Source organism: Manis javanica, chromosome 2, assembly GCF_040802235.1.
Source record: "Manis javanica isolate MJ-LG chromosome 2, MJ_LKY, whole genome shotgun sequence".
In the NCBI taxonomy this organism is placed as follows: Eukaryota; Metazoa; Chordata; class Mammalia; order Pholidota; family Manidae; genus Manis; species Manis javanica.
The window spans coordinates 91,708,541-91,725,946 of record NC_133157.1 but is presented as its reverse complement, the minus strand read 5'-3'; the positions used below and the strand labels follow the sequence as shown (position 1 = coordinate 91,725,946).

At 48.8% G+C, this 17,406-nt stretch overlaps 1 pseudogene; it reads right to left on the bottom strand.

The window, feature by feature from the left end:
- The window catches only part of LOC108387979 (vasoactive intestinal polypeptide receptor 2-like), a 61,742-nt pseudogene that overhangs the window by 4,092 nt on the left and 40,244 nt on the right, over nt 1-17,406 (bottom strand).

The following is a 17,406-nucleotide window of genomic DNA, read 5'->3' as shown; positions in this document are numbered from 1 at the left end:
ATGAGCACATGCCCTTGACCACAGAAGGGCCTGGGCCGCTTTGCTGGGTGTGCGACCCTGGCCCCAGGCCTGTGGTGAGGACCGCTCAGCCCTGGATCTAACTAAGCACATACTCACTTATACTGTGACTGGTCATTGCCACCGACACCTGGGGACGTCAACTTCTGCAGTAAAATTCGTATAATACTAACAAAAAGGACAAAGTTGACCTGCACAAAAAGAAACAGCATGTCGTGTGGAGCCCCCCAGCCTGGGAGGGGGGTTGGCTGGGAGGCCTGCTGCTCAGCTCCGTTTGAGTGGCTGCACCTCTCAGAGAGTGGCTGCCCTGTCGAGATTGATTCCCTGTGTTCTCGCCATGATGGCTCGGGTAGCGGGGACGCCAAAGCACACGGCAGCCATACCCGGGCAGCCGGCACAGCTACCACTTGCTGTGGCTAACAGCAGATCCAGGGACGTTCTCCTGAACCCCGGTTCCCTCACTTCCAAGGTCTGAATGTATATATGGAGTGACATTTAAGATGTCTGTGCAGCAGAAGAGGCCAGCACAGCTAGAAACGTCTGTCCTGGAGGCACCTTTAGCTGCCTAAAGGGCTGGAGGGTCCCCAACATTCCCTCTGTTGTCAAATCCAGCAGTGGGGGACAGCAGCCCCTCCCAAGCAGGAAAGAGACCTACCCTCGACCCCAGCTTGAGCTGGTGTTGCTAATAGGATGTGAAGCCCTTGGGAACCTAACTGCAACCCTAACCCTGACCCAAACCCTGATCCTAACCCCAACCCTAACCCTAACCCTGATCCTAACCCTGACCCCAACCCAAATGTGATCCTGACCCGAACCTTAACCCTGACCCTGACCCGAACCATGACCCTGACCCCAACCCCAACCCTTCCAGCTGAGGCTCTCTGCACCTGCCAGTGTGAGCCAGGCTAAGGCTGGAAGAACCGTCACAGTCGGCCCCAACGGCTGCACACAGCAGCACACCACATGAGCACACCGTGATCACCCAAGTCCCCATTCTGGGTGGATCGGTACTGGTACTGGGTGACTTCCAGCCCCAACAGCCCCTCTCACAGTATTCACAGTGGGCACACTTGGTGCCTGGGTGGGGCCGCCACCTGCTCTGCACCCTGTCTGCACTGTGTTCTGCACGTAGGACCCAGGCAGAGGTGGAGAACCATTCAGAGCTGCCCTCCAACCTTTTCAGCCCACCTTTGACCCTTCACCCTCACCCTTGGCTCAGCAAACACTGCGTGTGTTTTGCCCGGCTCCCTGTGTGAACACTGCTCCCCTCACCTACGACCCTGATTCCTGTGATTAAATCTGCCTGGTTTATCCTGCTTCCCGCTCTGCAGCAAGGCTTGCTGGATCCCTTCTCTCCAAACACTCCGACCCAGGGACCGCCCTCCCCACAGCGCTCAGAGCCGCTCATTTCCTGCTGACCTGGCTGTGCCTGCAGATGCAGATGAGGCCGGAGGACCCGTGCAGCCCCTCCCACTCCAAAGGCAGAGGCATGGGCGTGGCACTCACCCCGTGTCCTCTAAGGAGAGCCTGGTGGCGGCCCACGCCCCCGTGCAGATGGTGGGGACACCTGCAGAAAGACACCCGGTCATCCACAGCCCCGGCTGGTCACTGGGTGCAGACCAGCAGGGACGACACAGCTGTGCATTTCGTCAGCCAGGGCCGTCGGGGACCAGGGCTCTCTGATGACGAGATTAAGCAGAACCACCTCATAAACAGATGCCAGCTCACGCCCGGGCCTCATTAAAGTGTGAAGACGAGTGTGTCTGAACGCTGAGCACCCACTGTGCATCAGGAGCACTCGTTCAAGTGCAGGGCAGCTGTGCTCCCATGACCCCTCACAGTGGAAGGGCTTCCTGCTCTGTCTCCCCTGCGCTCTTCTTCCCGCCTGTCCCCCCTTTGGGCACACTCCAGGAATGTGAGCTCAGTGCGATTTTAAACCAGCTTCCTGGGTCCCAGAAATGGTAATGTGTTGGCAGTTGAAGTCTCCTAGAAAAGCTCACCCCTGTGTGATCTGAGTGCACCCTACAGGGGAGCAGGGGTTCTCCGAGCTGAAAAGTACCCCCCAGGTCAGCAGGGAGGGGTCAGGGAGGGGGTGGGAGGGTGCTGGGCAGCTTACCCCATCCGATCAGGAGGTAGGCTGTGAAGCAGCAGCCGGGGAACATGGCCACCAGGAGGGCATGCAGGTGCAGCCCCTCGGCCAGCAGCCAGTAGAAGTTGGACATGACGCAGTACTGGAAGAGCACCAGACTCAGCTTGCAGCCAACCTGCAGGGTCACACACCAGCACGGGCACGGCCCTGAGCGCAGCACAAGACAGCCTGAGCTGCCCCCCAGCACCACACCCACGTTGCTCTGAGGAGAGGAGAGAAAGCGGGGAGCGGGTGTGCACAGGCCCCACAGGTGCTGGCACCTCGGACAGCCCCCAGAGCTGTGCTCAGGGCTCCCCGCATCCCTCCCTGCTCTCCATCCTCCACTCAACCCTCCTCCCTCTGTCCTTCCCAAGATCTATTCTTAAAAGGGATGAAGAAATAAACAGAAAAGGAAGAGAAACCAGCAATTATTTCCCCAGGAGTTTTGGAAGGGTTTTCTCTGGGGAGAAAATTGCACAGGATAATAAGCATATATATTTAAATACAATCTCTCAGGCCTTCACGTAATAAATGAACCAGGTGTTCCAACTTCACATGCAAACACTAAATTGCTCCTTTTAATCATTAAATTTACTTAGGAGTCCTGAAAAAAAGGACTTTAATTTCTGTTCTCTGTCTCTTTGCAGCCTCCCCCCAAAATTACCGTGTGGCTGTGCGTACGTCCATATATGTGGATACACTTTCATGTTTATGTGGATATACTGACGTGTACACATGGGCATGGACACGTGTGGGATGGATATGCTTATATAATGTGGACACACATGGTGTGGATATGCTCACACGTGCGTGGGCACACAAGCAGGGCAGATGCAGATACTTTCATATGGCATGTGGATGTATGTTTATATCCACTTGCATACATACTTGTGGGGTGCTTAAAAGGACCCGTGGCTGCCTGTCAAGCCGGCGTCAGGCTGCAAGGACTTTGGCTGACAGTCCTAAGCCCTCCAGCCTGCGCGCCTCCTGCCCTAGGCCTCTGAGGAGCAGCACAGGGAAGGGGCACTGCTTACTGGGGCTGGGACCCTGAGTCCTACCACCAGGGCCTCACGGACACAGAAATGCACGTTTTAACAGCCACAGACACGGGAAACTCGCTCCATAGCCTGTCAGTGGGGCAGTCATGCTGTTGGGCTTGGTGTGGACAGGGAGGCACGTGCTGCCGGACCAGCAGAGGCTGCAGCTGTGTGTGGCGGGTAGAGCCGCCAGCTCTCTGGCCTTTGGGAAAGTGACCCAGTTCTAAGTGTGAGTGTTCACTGCACTGCTTCCCTGCAGAGCTCCATCTGACAGAGACGAGGCGCTGCACATGAAGATGTGTGTGCCAGCAGGAACCACAACACTGAGGCTGTGCCTGCTTGGTGGGATGTCACAGCCACATGCTGGGCTGCAGGGTCAGTTAAAGGAAACACTGACACCCCCTGGGCTTGGAGGATTTCCACGACGTCCTGTTGAATGAGGAAGAGGATGCAGAAAAATGGTCTTTAAGATTATTTCATTTTCTTGGGAAAACTGCAAATACTGTGTCTGCATCTGGTCCATTTTCTCATTCAACATCACCACCCTCGAGGACTGCAAGGCCCAGGGCATGGCGCTCCCAGCTAGCTTCATCCTCAAGGGCTTCAAACCACACCCCTCAGAGTTCTTGACGGCATCCCAAAGACGTGGGGGCAGAGCCTGCCCAGGCCAGTGGTGAGAGCAGCAGTCCTGACCTGCCTGGCCCTGGTCTGCAAGCCCCACACGCACGGACCAGGGTGGAGGGGAGGAGCCCGCCTTGGCTAGGGCTGCCACAGAAGGTCAACTTCCAGTTTGGTGTTCATGTTCTCTGGAGTATGGTTTCCCAGGGCAGTTGGATAAAAACCAGACAAACCAGAGCAGAGGATCAAGCCCAAGTGCGTGCACGGCTGGGGACCCTGGGAAATGGCAATCTTCAGCTCCCTTTGTGATACAAGAGGCCCAAGTCCACGAAAGGAGAAGGAAAAGCCGCGTGTCTCCTGGGCTGCTGCAGGTATGGTTTGCTGTCACACCTGGACATGCGTGTCCATTCCAGGCCCTATGGGAATGGAAGGCATTTCTCTGGTCCCTGGGAGCCTAGTGACATCTATAGTTGCTGATTATGAGCAAGCAAAACAGGATATTTTTTTGAATGTGTGAAATACCATTCAGACAGCTATGGGGCCAGCACAGAAGGTGGGCCTTGGCGCGGGGGTGTGCCTGACACCCGGAGCCCCCACTGCACTCAGCCTGGGGCAGAGTTACTTGTCTGTGGTGATGGCCGCAGGGTGGTTTCCTGGGTCCCGTTCACAGCTGCTCTGCCCCTGAGGGCGTAGGGCTCCCACAGCACCATGCAAGCCTCAGGCAGGTGGTCTTTCCGGGCATGGATGCAAACACAGGAACTGAGTCTGAAGGGCGCACGCAGTGAGCACCTCACCCACTGTGCCCCTCTGCTCACTTCCCTTTCTCCAACCCTTCTGTCCTTCGGGCTGTGGCCGATGTGGTAGCTCGGTGGGCCCAGGACCCTCACCCAGCCTCCAGCCTGGCCCTGTGATACACATGCTCTTCCCAGGCCAGGGGTGTGGCTGGCTCAGAGTTGAGCAGTTGCGTCCCTCCTGAGCTGGGGACTCAGGCCCTCAGGGATGGCCTTGGAAGCCTGGGCTGGGACTCAGAGCATCCCCAGGGACCCCACATGCCATGTGCTCTGGTCTCAGTGAGAATGACCTCCTATATGTCCCATGCATGGCCTCTGGCAGCCAGGCGATCCCAGACCACCCTGGCTCATAGGCAGCCATGGCGTGCAGGCCGTGCGGGCAGAGGTGGGGGGGGCTGGGGGCTTCCGAAAAGGAACAGGCTTTTTCATGCCTTGGCCTATCTGCACACCCTGAGGAAAGACGTCAGTGCCTCACTGGGGGACCCACCCCAGGTGCTCTGGTTGGGGGGAGTGAGTTTGGATGAACCCAGCTGGGAAGAGAAGTGTCAAAAAAGCATAACTGAAAGAAAGGCTCCTTCTTCCCATCCCCACGTGGGGCCCAAGTGTCCCGGCCGATGGGCTCACTCAAGGCTCTGCACCCATGAAGGGACAATGACAAGGAAGAGCCCTTCTCCTCCCGGGGCCCCACTCTCCCCCCGCTCATGTTCTGCTCCGTTTCCCTGCTGCCCCCATCCTCCCTTCCTCCCCTGGCACAGGAATCTTGGTGGCATCTGGTGCCCTACCTCTGCTCCATGCTTTGGGGGTGGTGAGAGGAGGCACCCCTGCCCACTCCATCCCAGAACGGCGGTCCTCAGAGCCACTGGGACAGTCCGAGTAGCCCCGCAGGCATCTCAGCAGGGCTGTGGGCCTGAAGTTGGCCAGAGCGCAGCCTGAGCCCAGTCAGCAGTGACACACCGCAGGTGGCTGGGCTTCCCTCAGCCCCACATCCTCATTTACCAAATGGGCAAATTGCTCTTTTGAAGGTGGCTGGGCACCATTGATAGGGTCCGCAGGCAAAGCCCAGCACAGGAAGGGGCTCCAGCCATGGCTGGGGGTGGTCCCATCCACAGGGGTGGCAGAGGTCTGGTGGGGTGCCAGCAGGGCAGGTTACCCTTGGCCTGCCCCCCCAGGTGCCGTCCCTCCCCCATCCCTTGGTGAGGAGCCAGTCAGGACTGTCCACATGGCAGGAGAGGGTTGAGATGCGGCTCATGGTCAGAGGCCTGGTCTTTGTGGCTCCGTGACACTCAGTGGAGGCGGCAGGCTCCTCCGAGCTTGGAGGCCATCCAGGGAAATGCTGGCGGTTCCTCAGGGTACACCAGTGCTTGTCATACAAGGAGACTCCCCGACTTCCTGGGGTGGGATTTGTGGGCTCCTGGGTGTGACAAGAGTGCCTGTGGGTTGTGAGCCGATTATCCTCCCAGATGTGTTCACCTGCAGCCTGATGGCACAGCTGATGTTCTGTGGTGTGGAAAGGGGTTCACTTCTTAAAACCAAATCAGAACACATCTGTCCAGTGCAGAGCAACTGTGCGGCAAAGCCATCCGGCCAGAACACAAGGCGGGGCAGCGTCCTGGCTCCTTGCAGGAAAGAGGAGCCGACCTCAGGAGGCGCGACCACGTCAGGGGCGAGGCACCAGAGCCCGAATGCCTGCCAGCATCCCGAGGACACCGGCGCCATGCAGCGGAGAGGAGCGAGGAAGCGGCCTGCGCGTGAGGGGCCTGATAAATGCCACGCTGCAGTGGGCTTGGCACTGGAGATCGGCTCGCGCACTCCCTGAGCCCAGCGGCTGGAGAACCACGGGGCGGCAGGGGCCACCCCACTGCGTCTGTGGGAGCCGGTGACTGATGCAGGTGCCCTTGTGCCTAAGGGCTGAGCCCACGCTCCCTCACAGACGTGCAGCTGGGCTCCCAGCAGGTGCAGGGGACTGATGGGAGCATCTCCCACACAGAATCAAGGAGATCTGGGGACAGAACGATGGCTCTGTGCTCGTCCCTCCATGTCAGGATTTTCCAGCCTGAAACTGCTGCTGACAAGCCCTGGCAGTGGGGGAGGGGGCCCAGCCAGCCGCCTGCCTGTGTCCACCCCCTTGTCTCACCTGCAGAGCTGGGCCTACTCTGGGCCCCCGCGTTATGGCCAGGCCTGTTTCTCAGGCCTGAGCGTGACCTCTTGGAGCCTGTGCACCAGCTCCAGGACTTCATCACGGGAAGTGGGGTCTGGAGGAGGGGTGGGTCGCTGAGCAGGGAGGTTGGCGGCTGCACTGCCTACAGGCCACCCACTCCCCACCTGCCGCAGCAAGAGGACTCTGCCCACAGGGGTGGCCTTACTCAGGAGGACTGTTGGTCAGGGCAGTGCTGCCTGCCGGAGCTGGAGTACAGAACATCATCCTTGACCAGCACCGAGACGGCTCTCAGGATGAAGGAGAGGAACAGGTTCAGGTGGATGTGGTTGCGCGTACAGTGCAGCCTCCTGGCGGGGAGATGGATTGTCACCCATTGACGCGGGGGCACTTTGACCCGAAGGCTTCCTTCTTTTTTAATGAAGCTAATAATTATCTGACTACTCCCTAGGGTATATCAAGGATGTTTTCTGTTTTGTATTACGATAAATATTTTTGTACATGAATCTTTACCCTAATTCCTGACGAGCTCCTCAGGTCAGGGTCCTCGAACAGGACCTTAGAGTGAAAGTATGAACAGCAGGGCCAGGCCCAGGCCCGTATGGCACGTGCGCCTCCTTCACTGTTTCCAGCAAGGCTCACGTGGAATGCCCTGTTACTGGACTTCAGTGTCTGTGATATCTTGCATATCTAAAAATGCTCAGAACGTTTTGTTTATAATGCTCTTATAACACTTAAACTCTGCTTTGGAGAAGACTTATTGAATATTTGAGTTGAATTTTAATTGAGAAGTCATTAGGAAAACCAGCTGTTCTACATAAATGCACTTATAGGGTCATTAAACATTAGCTCTCTAGGTTTAGGTGAATTTTAAACATTTTGAAGAACATTAAAAATACGTACTAAAGTGGGCTTCCTCTGTGGGTATGAACGAGCAGCTTACTGACCGCCTTCCCACCTGGGTGAGCATGACCCTCAAAGTGGGCAGGGCTTTGGACAGCAGCCAAGCAGCGGAGAATGGAAGGACTGGGACCCGGGGAAGGGAAACGCATCCACACCTGCCCCTTTGCTGTCTCTCAGGCTGTCTGTCTCAGGGCTTAGGGACCATCTAGGGAGCAAAAGCCCTGAGCTTGTCACAGTGTCACTGCAAGGGATGGCAGCAGAGTGAGGGGCTTTCAGGGTAACAGGTGAGGGGCTGCAGGTCTGGAGAAAAGGAAAAGAGTCCAGAGCTCAGCAGGTGATTACCTAAGGCCTCACACTCATTTGGGTCCCAAGTTCACGTGCTGGGTGAAATGAAGTGAAACCCAGGGGCCAAGAAAGTGACATGCTTGGAAGAAATTTTAGCAATTTCATGTGCAGAATTCAGTGTCTGTGGGGTAGAGGGACTCCCAGGCTTTCACTGGAAACCCTAAAGAGCTGTGATCCAGAAACAGTGATGAACCAGAGAGAAGCCTGTTTTCACAAAGCCTGAAATACAGCCTCAGATCAACTCAGTCCCGACTGGTGCTCTGCCTATTTTGTTAGAAAACCTCTCTGCAGTGGGATATCATCTAAAGCCTCTGTAATTTAATTATGTGTAATTTCAATAGAAATAACTAGGCATGCCAGAAACAGGACCAAATGATCAACTGTCAAGTTAAAAAGAAAAAAAAAATAGACAATTTTAGAAAGACATTCAGATCTGGTATTTTAATACACAGAGTGTATTAAATATACACTGATTAATATACTCAGGTAAATTGATGAAGAGATGGAGGCTTTTATTAGCAAATGGAACTGATTACAAAAATCAAATGGAAATTTTAAAACTTAAAAAAAAAAGCCCAAAATTAAGAATTTAAAAGCAGGGTCTAACATTAGATTAGACATAGTGAGAGTACCATGAATTGAAAATAGTCCAGAAGAATATGTCTAGATAAGAGAAACAAAATAATGGAAAATGGAGAGAATCAGTAGGAAATATATAGGAGGTGGTGAAAAAATCGGTCATATGGGAAAATAGAGTTTCAGAAGGAGAGAAGAGAATAAAGTACAAGCAATATTTTAATAACTATTAGACAAGAACTTTTTGAAACTGTTATAGTAATAGATTAAAGAAGCCCCACTAATCCCCAAAGGAGAAATACAAGGAAGCCACAGTGAGTCCCATGATAGTGCAGCTGTGAAAACCAAAGACAAAGAAAAAAGTATCTCAAAGCCCCTGAGAAAAAAAGACATATTCCTTCAATGGAACAATGGTGAGACTGGCAGCTGAGTTTTCAAAAGAAATAATTATGTACATCTTTAATGTGATGGAAGAAAATAACTGTCAATAAAGAGTTCAAAACTCTCAAAACTACCCTAAAAATGAAGACAAAATTAAGATGATTTCAGATAGTCAAGGACAATGAGAATTCATTATGGGTAGGATGGTGCTGAAAGAAACACTACAGGGTGGTCCTCGGGCAGCAGGAGGGTGAACCCAGATGGAAATGTGGAGACACGGGGGGCCAAGGAGCACCAGGAAAGACAAATATGTGGGTGCCCTAAATAAATACTTACTTTAAAACAATAGCTGTGTCTTGTAGTATTTTAAATATTTGTAGAATTAAAACACGTAACAATAGCACCTAAAGCATGGAGTAAATGGAGTTGTATGTAAAGTCCTTAAATCACTGGAAAGTGGTGAAATGGTAACTGGAGGCTACGTCCTATGAGGCAGAGGTGCATGTTGTAAATTTGGGGTGACAACGAGAAGAATAATAATAGAAGGTATGACTAATGCTCTAAAAAGGGAAAACTTGCATAATAAAAATATTTGATAAAAGAAAAAGAAACACAGAACGAGTGCAAAAGCAGCAAAGAGCAGTCGAGACAGCAGAGAGATGCAGGTGGGTCAGAACTGCAGGTTGTTAGTGAGTAGTCTAAATATGGGTGTAAAGATACTGCATGTAAAAATAAAAATAGGGTGGTAATAAAAAGCAAATCCCATGGAGCTTAGAAGACACACAAATTTAAAAACCGGGAAGTTCAAAATAAAAGTATAGAAAACAATATGCCTTGCAAATATCAAGTGAAAGAAAGCTAACATAACTATATTAATATCAGGTAAAGTAGATTTTTAAGGCAAGGGGCACTACTAAGTATGGATGATTTAATAGGATGATAAAATATTAAATTAGTATGCCCCTAATAACATGACCTTAAAATACATAAAGCAAATAGTGTAAGTTAAATAAAAAGAGAGAAACAAGTCCACAATAATAGCTGGAGGTTTTAAAACAGTAACTGATAGAACAAGCAGTTAAAACAATCAGTAATGGTATTGGAATATTTAAATAATGTGATTACAAACTTGATGTAAATGACATTTTTAGCATACAAAACACTAACTGCAGAATTCACATTTTTTTCAACTGAAAAGGAAACTTTTGCCAAAATATACCACATTTTGGGTCATATGGCAAGCCTCAACAAATTTCAGAGGATCAAATTCATGCAGTGTACTGATCACCATGAATTAAACTAGAAATCCTTAATAAAAAGCTGAATAAAAAATTAATAACTGATTGGAAATTAAGCTGTAGATTTCTATAGCCTATGAAATTAAAAATAACCACAAGAAAAGTTTAGAAAAATCAGAACTAAATGATAATGGGAAACACACACATCTTAAAACTTGGAAGTCAGAACTACAGCAGGACTGAGGGGGTGGTTTGCAGACACAGATGACGTACTGTTGACAAACAGCACTGTCAGTGTGTGAGCATCTGTCTCCAGGAACTAGAAGAAGAGCACTAAGGTAAAACCAGAGACAGCAGAATTAAAGAAATAATAAAAATAAGAGGCTAAGTTAGTAAATCAACAAACACACAAGAAAGGAATGAACAAAGTCAAAACGCTGTGCCTGGAAAACACTGATAAAATCGGTAAGAGCTTAAAAGCAAGATAAAAACAAGGAAAACACAAATTACCAACACCAGGAAGGAAAAAGGAGATATCAGTATAGCTCTTATATACATTAAATGTATAACAAAAGAATATAGAAAATGTAGATTAAAAGGACAGATTCCCTGAAAAAAAACAACTTATAATTAACGTAAGAAATAGAGAATCTGAATCATCATGTGTCTAATTTAAAACACCTGAATGTAGAAATTAAACCTTCCCCCTGACAATTCTCAGCCCGGATGGCTTCCTTGGTGAATTCTACAAACTTTAAGGAAGAAATACCACCTTATCTGACCCAAACTATTCCACAGCCTAGAAGACAGGGAACACTTTCTTATTCACTAATGGGTGAGTGTAACTGTCAGATGAGAGCCTAATTTTATAAGAAAGAATATAATAGATCAAATTCACAAATGTAGGTACAAATTCCTCAACAAAATATTAACAAATTAAACCCAGCTATATCATGAAAGGATAATACAACACAACCAAGTAAGGCGAATTTAAGGAATGAAAAGTAGATTCAATATTAGAAAACGTATCTGTGCAATTTTTCACACTAAATGAACAAATGATAAAAACCATCTACTCATCTCACTATATGTATAAAAATCATAAAATTCAACACCTATTCATGATTAAAAACTGAGATACCTGGGAATTGAAACCAAAACTAAATGGGCCTTGACCCCTGCCTCATACCACACACAATAAACTATAGGTGTATCATAGACCTTCACATAAAAAGTTAAATGATAAAATATCTAGGTGGTAACAAAGGGGAATATAGCAAAGATTTCTTAAATAGGCCTCAGGAGGCTCTGACCAAAAATACAGATAACAAATGGACTTCATTAAAATTAACAACTTTTGTTGATCAAAGGCTCACCAAGAGAGTCTAAAGTCTAGAGATAAAGTCTAGATAACCACAGAGGTAGAGATAAAATTTGTAATACTAGGTATCTGACAAAAAATTCCCCTCTATGACTCTTAAAAATCAATTTGAAGGGAGATAGCAGAACAGAAAAATGAACAAATACATGAAACAACACCTCAAAAAATCCAGATGACCTCATCAGCCATCAAGAAATGCAAATTAAGAACATCATTCTGTATTATTATAAACCCAACTGCATGTCTAAATTTTAAAAAGCTAATGATAAGTGGTAGCAAGGATACAGAGCAACTGTCAATCCCCTGCATGGCTGGCAGGCTCCTGCAGGGTGCAAACACTCTGACAATGGTGGCAGTTCCTAGAAAGACTATGCATAGCCTATGGCTGGTAAGTGTAAAGTAAATGTCCATACAAATGTAAATGTGCACACAGATACACAGACACATGTTTCAGGAAGCGTGTACTTATGTGCAGGAGGCACACAAGGGTCTTCGCAGCAGCCCTTTGTGGTCCCAAATTAAGAGTCACCATCCATGAACAGTGAGGGGCAAGTAAATAGTATTGCGCTCAGTGAACGGACTACTTCACACAATAAAAGAGAACAGGATGACTTCATCAGCAACAGGGATGATTTGCCCTGCAAAATATTGTTTGAGGGAACCCAAGACAGAAGACTTCCTCTGTGTGATTCTAAGACAGCATTTTCAAAAATGGCAAAAGCAATCTGGTGTCAGAAATCTGGATAATGGCCACTTTCAAGGACACAGAGCAGATGTGGGGATGGCTTCTGGGGCTGATAATGTCCTAAATCTTGATATGGGTGTTTGTTCATTTGAAGACATGCATCAGCGGCAATGAAAGATTTACCCACTTCCCTGAACATGTACTTCATTAGTAGACATTTATTTTAACATATTTAACAGCACTGCCATAGTAAATGAGGACATTAAATTGGCTGTAAAATGTCCTTGGTGTCTAGGGGGCTGTGGAATAAACTGCTGTGGGACCGCTGGGCTACAGATGTAGACACTGCCTGCTGGCTTCTCATTGGGGCTGCATTCATCTCTCCAAATCACCTTTTCTTTCTTTTCTTCTTTCCTTTTTCTCCTTCCCTCCCTCCTGCCTACACCTCTCCACTGCAGAGATCAGGATCTATTGCCATGACTCAGAGATGACATGCCGTCCAGGGAGTCACGTTTGCTGGGTGTCTTGGCTAAGCTCATCATGCATCGCTCATTTTAAAATTTACTTCGGAGTGAGGCTCTGCACAAGGGAGCTGGATGTGACTGCAGGTGTGGCTTCTGATAAGCTGGGCTGGAATTGCTCATGGTGATGGCTGAACACGGCCTCTGGAGAACATGCCAACCCCCCAGGGAACGGGAGGCCTGGGTGGTCGTGAATCAGGGCTCTGCCTCTCCAGCTCAGTGACCTGGAATGTGGGGTGCCTCTCTGGGCCTCCTTTCTCTAACTGTAAAACCGGGCAGAGGCAGCACTGGTGGAAATGCTGTAGGGATAAAATAAACTCTTACGGAAGGCATGGCATGCTGTGTGTGGCAGTAATAGCTGTGATTCCTGGGTTTGTGGGGACTAGAGCGGCTTTGCCTAGACCTGGACCCCATATGCCCTCCAGGACGACAGCTGTGGGGCCCAAGCTAGGTCATGTGTGTTACCCCAGCCTGAAGTGCTTCGGTACTTCGTCGAGGATGGAAGCTGTCCATTCCTTGGCAACAGTTCCTAGCTTCTGCAGCTGTTCCGGGCAATAAATGTTCAATGCCAGCAAAGAATCCCGTGTCCTGGCTGTGATTATGGAGATGGTGGAGATGTTATGTTTATAATACAGATTTTAGAGTCACCTTCCTCACCACTCTCCCAGGAAGGGGCATCAGATGGACAGACACATCTGACCCCTGGAGGCAGGAAGCATTTCTATGGCCAAGAAGAAGGCACAGCTGAGAACCGTACACCAGCTCTGGGCTGTGGGTGACGCTTCCAGCAACCGTTACATGTTGAGCCAGCAGACGTGTCCTTTTCTAACTAAGAAGTATCACTGGCAAGTGACTAATGACTTTTGATACTCAGAAAACCATTTGAGATTCTCTTAAAGGATCATGTCCATGGATTAAGTGCAATTCCAAAATGCCCCGAAGTTGGCTAATTAAATGTCACCAAGTACAGAATGAGGAAAACTGCCAGTGTCAAGAATATGGATTGTTCACTATAGGAGCTGTTTAAAAATAAGCTAAAATTTTTCTACTTCAGGTTATCCTGTTCCACCTCACCACCTATGATTTTCCTTTCTTTTTTATCTTTAATAATTTGAACATTTAAAAATACATAGTAAAATACAGAGGATAACAGAACAAATATTAATGTTGTACCAGCATTTTTTATAGAACTAGAATATGATAGATCTTCCCCACATTTTTCAAAGTACAGTTCTGGATGAAGGGTACTGATTTACTCTTTCTGAGAATTACCAACTACTTGATATAGTTGAAATGTCTGAAAAATGAAAAGTATGATTTGATTATATTTGCTGGATTTCCACCTATATTCTAAATCAGTCTTGCCTTATCCATTTTACTTCCAAGTATGGGTATCCTAACAGTTTGTGTTAGTTTTTAAAAATATTCCATTGTTATATCACTGATTTTATCTGAATACTGCCAACATTTGAACTATATTTGAGCAAGAAATTACATGTGGTGATTAAAACCGACCCATTTTATTTAGTGATGCTTAAGATTTGGACTTATTCCTAATATGTGCATTAGCTTTTTCTAGTTAGAGCCTCTACTTGTACCCCTGAACAACTGCAGTGTAGCCAGTCATTAGTTACCAAGGAGACCAAGGCTCACTGGGTGGAACTCTAGCCTCAATACAGGGAAAACAGTGGCAAAATTTAGAGTGCTTACCACATGCCACGTGGGCTCCATTGGTATCCATGCTTTACAGATGCACAGAGAGGTGTGAGGTAATTTGTCCAGGGTCACACGGCTACTAAAAGACTGATCCAGGGCTTGAATGCAGGACTTGAACCCTGCCTTCATGCTCTCGAATACATTACAGTGTCTCTCAGTAGACCACTGGTGGCCAAAACGTAGGCGCTTCTGAATGACAAGGGCAAGATCATGTTGCTTCTGTTTTCAAAGTGTTTGCATAATGCCTACGTATTTGGTAAGTAAGAGTTGAACTGAATTCTTATCCAAAGTCAGCATTTTCTCTTTATATAAGAAATGCAGATACTTAAATAAAGACACACATATCAGTGTTGAATTTCCCACCGGCCTTCTCCAAGGGAGTTTCACTAGCTCAGCACATGGAGAGAGGGAGCAGGCTGTGCTCTCTTGGGCTGAGGTGGCTCATGCTGGTCACATCTTCCTGCTCACAATCTTGGCAGAGTCACTCATTTCCACTACTTACCTGAAGAGGCAGAGAATTATACTTCCGGTTGTAAGGGAAATCAGAGAGACGCTGTAGCTCAGGGTGTATGTGGCCTTCACCAGCACGTAAAACATGATCTACAAAGAAGGAAAGCATCTGTGAGCTCTTGGTGGCCAGCACGGGACAAAGGATCTGGGCAGTCCCCAGACCCAAGGTGCATCCCTCACCAACACTTTGGGCTGCTGATTGCCAGGAACACACGGAAGAGCATGGTTTTGGGGTTCTGCCTCCACTGTGAACCAAAAGATCACATTCATGTCTTTAAATGACCACTGTTTTCTTATGATTCATTGTGAATGACTTTGGATGTCCCCATAAAGCAATCTGTCTGGAGGGAACAGGACCTGCCACTCCCTGAAGCACCGGGTTAGGTGCGCTCAGCCCTCCGGGGTGGTGGGTCAGCGGAAAAGCTCATGTGGCCACACACGTCTGAATATACTGAAAAACCCACATGACTCTGTACACTCACGGCCCATGCTCAGACAAAGGGTACCTTCTAACGTAGAACCAGAGGCTGAGCCGCAGTTCCTTGTAATTTAGTATTACTCGCATTTTTTAGTTTGGTGGGCTTCTTGGCTTGGTGCTCTTGAACTCCATGAAATCACGAGGAGCAGGAGAGGGCTAGTGGGAAGCACCCCGACGGGGCCTCTGGGGGCACTAACACAAGGGGTCCTGCGCTGGAAGAAGGGGGTCAACATCGGTCATGGGAAACCAAGTGACAGCTGCAAAGAGGCATAATTTATTCCTGGTTCCCATGGGCTGTTTCCTGGCTTTCATTTTTATTGATGGAGCTATCTAATCCTTATAAAACAAAGAGAAAAATAACCCACATGTTATTACACAGTGAATTTTGTCTTGCAAATGAGTCCTGACAAATCTGTATGTTACTAAACCTCACTGTCATTTTATAATAAAAACTCAAAGCAAAACAAAAAGCTCTATGCTTCTACTTATTAGCTTGCTTATTGGCTCTTTCTGATGTGATTTTTACTGAAGTGTAGTTGATGTACAATGTTGTACTGGCCTCAAGTGCACAACATAGTGCTGGCAGTTCCCCAACATTATTAGATGCTCACCCCCACTAGGGCGGTTACTACCTGTCAGCAGACACCTTGCAAAACCATTGCCTGCATGCCCTAGCTTGCCTTATTAGTTTTGCTCTTAACGATAACATTACCACTTAATCATTACTTGGACCAAGTTACCCTATTTACATTTGAGTTGTAGGAATCCTGGGACCCAGGTCTGCCTACTCAGGGTGGTCCCAGAAGATCAGAGGGTCCTGTTGCCCTCTTCCGGCAACCCCCACCCTGTCCCAGATGAATTCTCACTTGGGGACCCCTGGGGTTGGAACTCTGGAGCAGGGAGTCATGTTTAAGGCACCCCCACCTTCTCTGACCATTGTTCTGAGGCTGAAGCTGCAAGCTTGTCCCTGTGAGAAACACAGAAACTGCAGGGCCAGTCAGTTTTGCATATACATCCTGGTCTAGCTGTTTACACAGCACTGGGCCACGCAGAGTGGAGGACCAGGAGACAGTGCTCACTGTTCCTGGGGTATCTCTAACCTGACTCTCAGACAGGTGAGTCCCAGCCCCTTCGGGGAAGTGGTGGGGCAGAGGTGTGTGCGCCCAAACCGAGGCAGAGCCGAGATCCCAGCTTGGAGCAGAGCCCGCAGACCCAGCTGGGTCAGGGGAGGCAGCCCCACTGAGGGGGCGTGCAGGGCAGGCCCTGCTCCCGTGCATCTGGACAGGCCTATCGGCAAGGCACCACCGCCCTCTCCCTGAACTGTTCTTCACGATCAAGGTGATGACACTTCGAGGAAAGCTTCCTCTATTTACCACTGATTGTGAAGGCTGATAGTGGGCTAGTGTATTTTAGAAACAAACAATGACATTTGGGGGAAATAATGAGCCTATGACCAATATTAATGAGAAAATTAAATTAATTAGCATGACCAGGTAATCCAGGTTAGCATGGATCCTGACCTGGCAAACTAACGTTCAATACGACACTGGAGCGAGTCTCTCTGTTACACCTGCACAGGGACAGCACAGCCCCGGGGTAAATTTCAAGGAGTCTGCACCTGTCCTGCTCACAGTGCTTCTTGCCAGACATGGTACTTAAGTCTAAATTAAAATTTTAGCTTCAGTTACTCAGTTCCACTGGCCACAGTTCAAGTGTCAGAGCCACGTGTGGCCGGCAGCTGCCACGCTGGACAAAGCGGATGGTGAGAGCCTACATCAGGGCAGAAAGCTCTGCTGGCACTGCAGCCCGAGCCCTGACTGCCCACCCACAGAGCCGCACATGATTTGTTTTTCACTCCCACTCAGAGGGAGACTGAGTGGATGCCTCGACCTGTTTGGAAGTCCTTGCCTTGCTGTCCAGGGTCT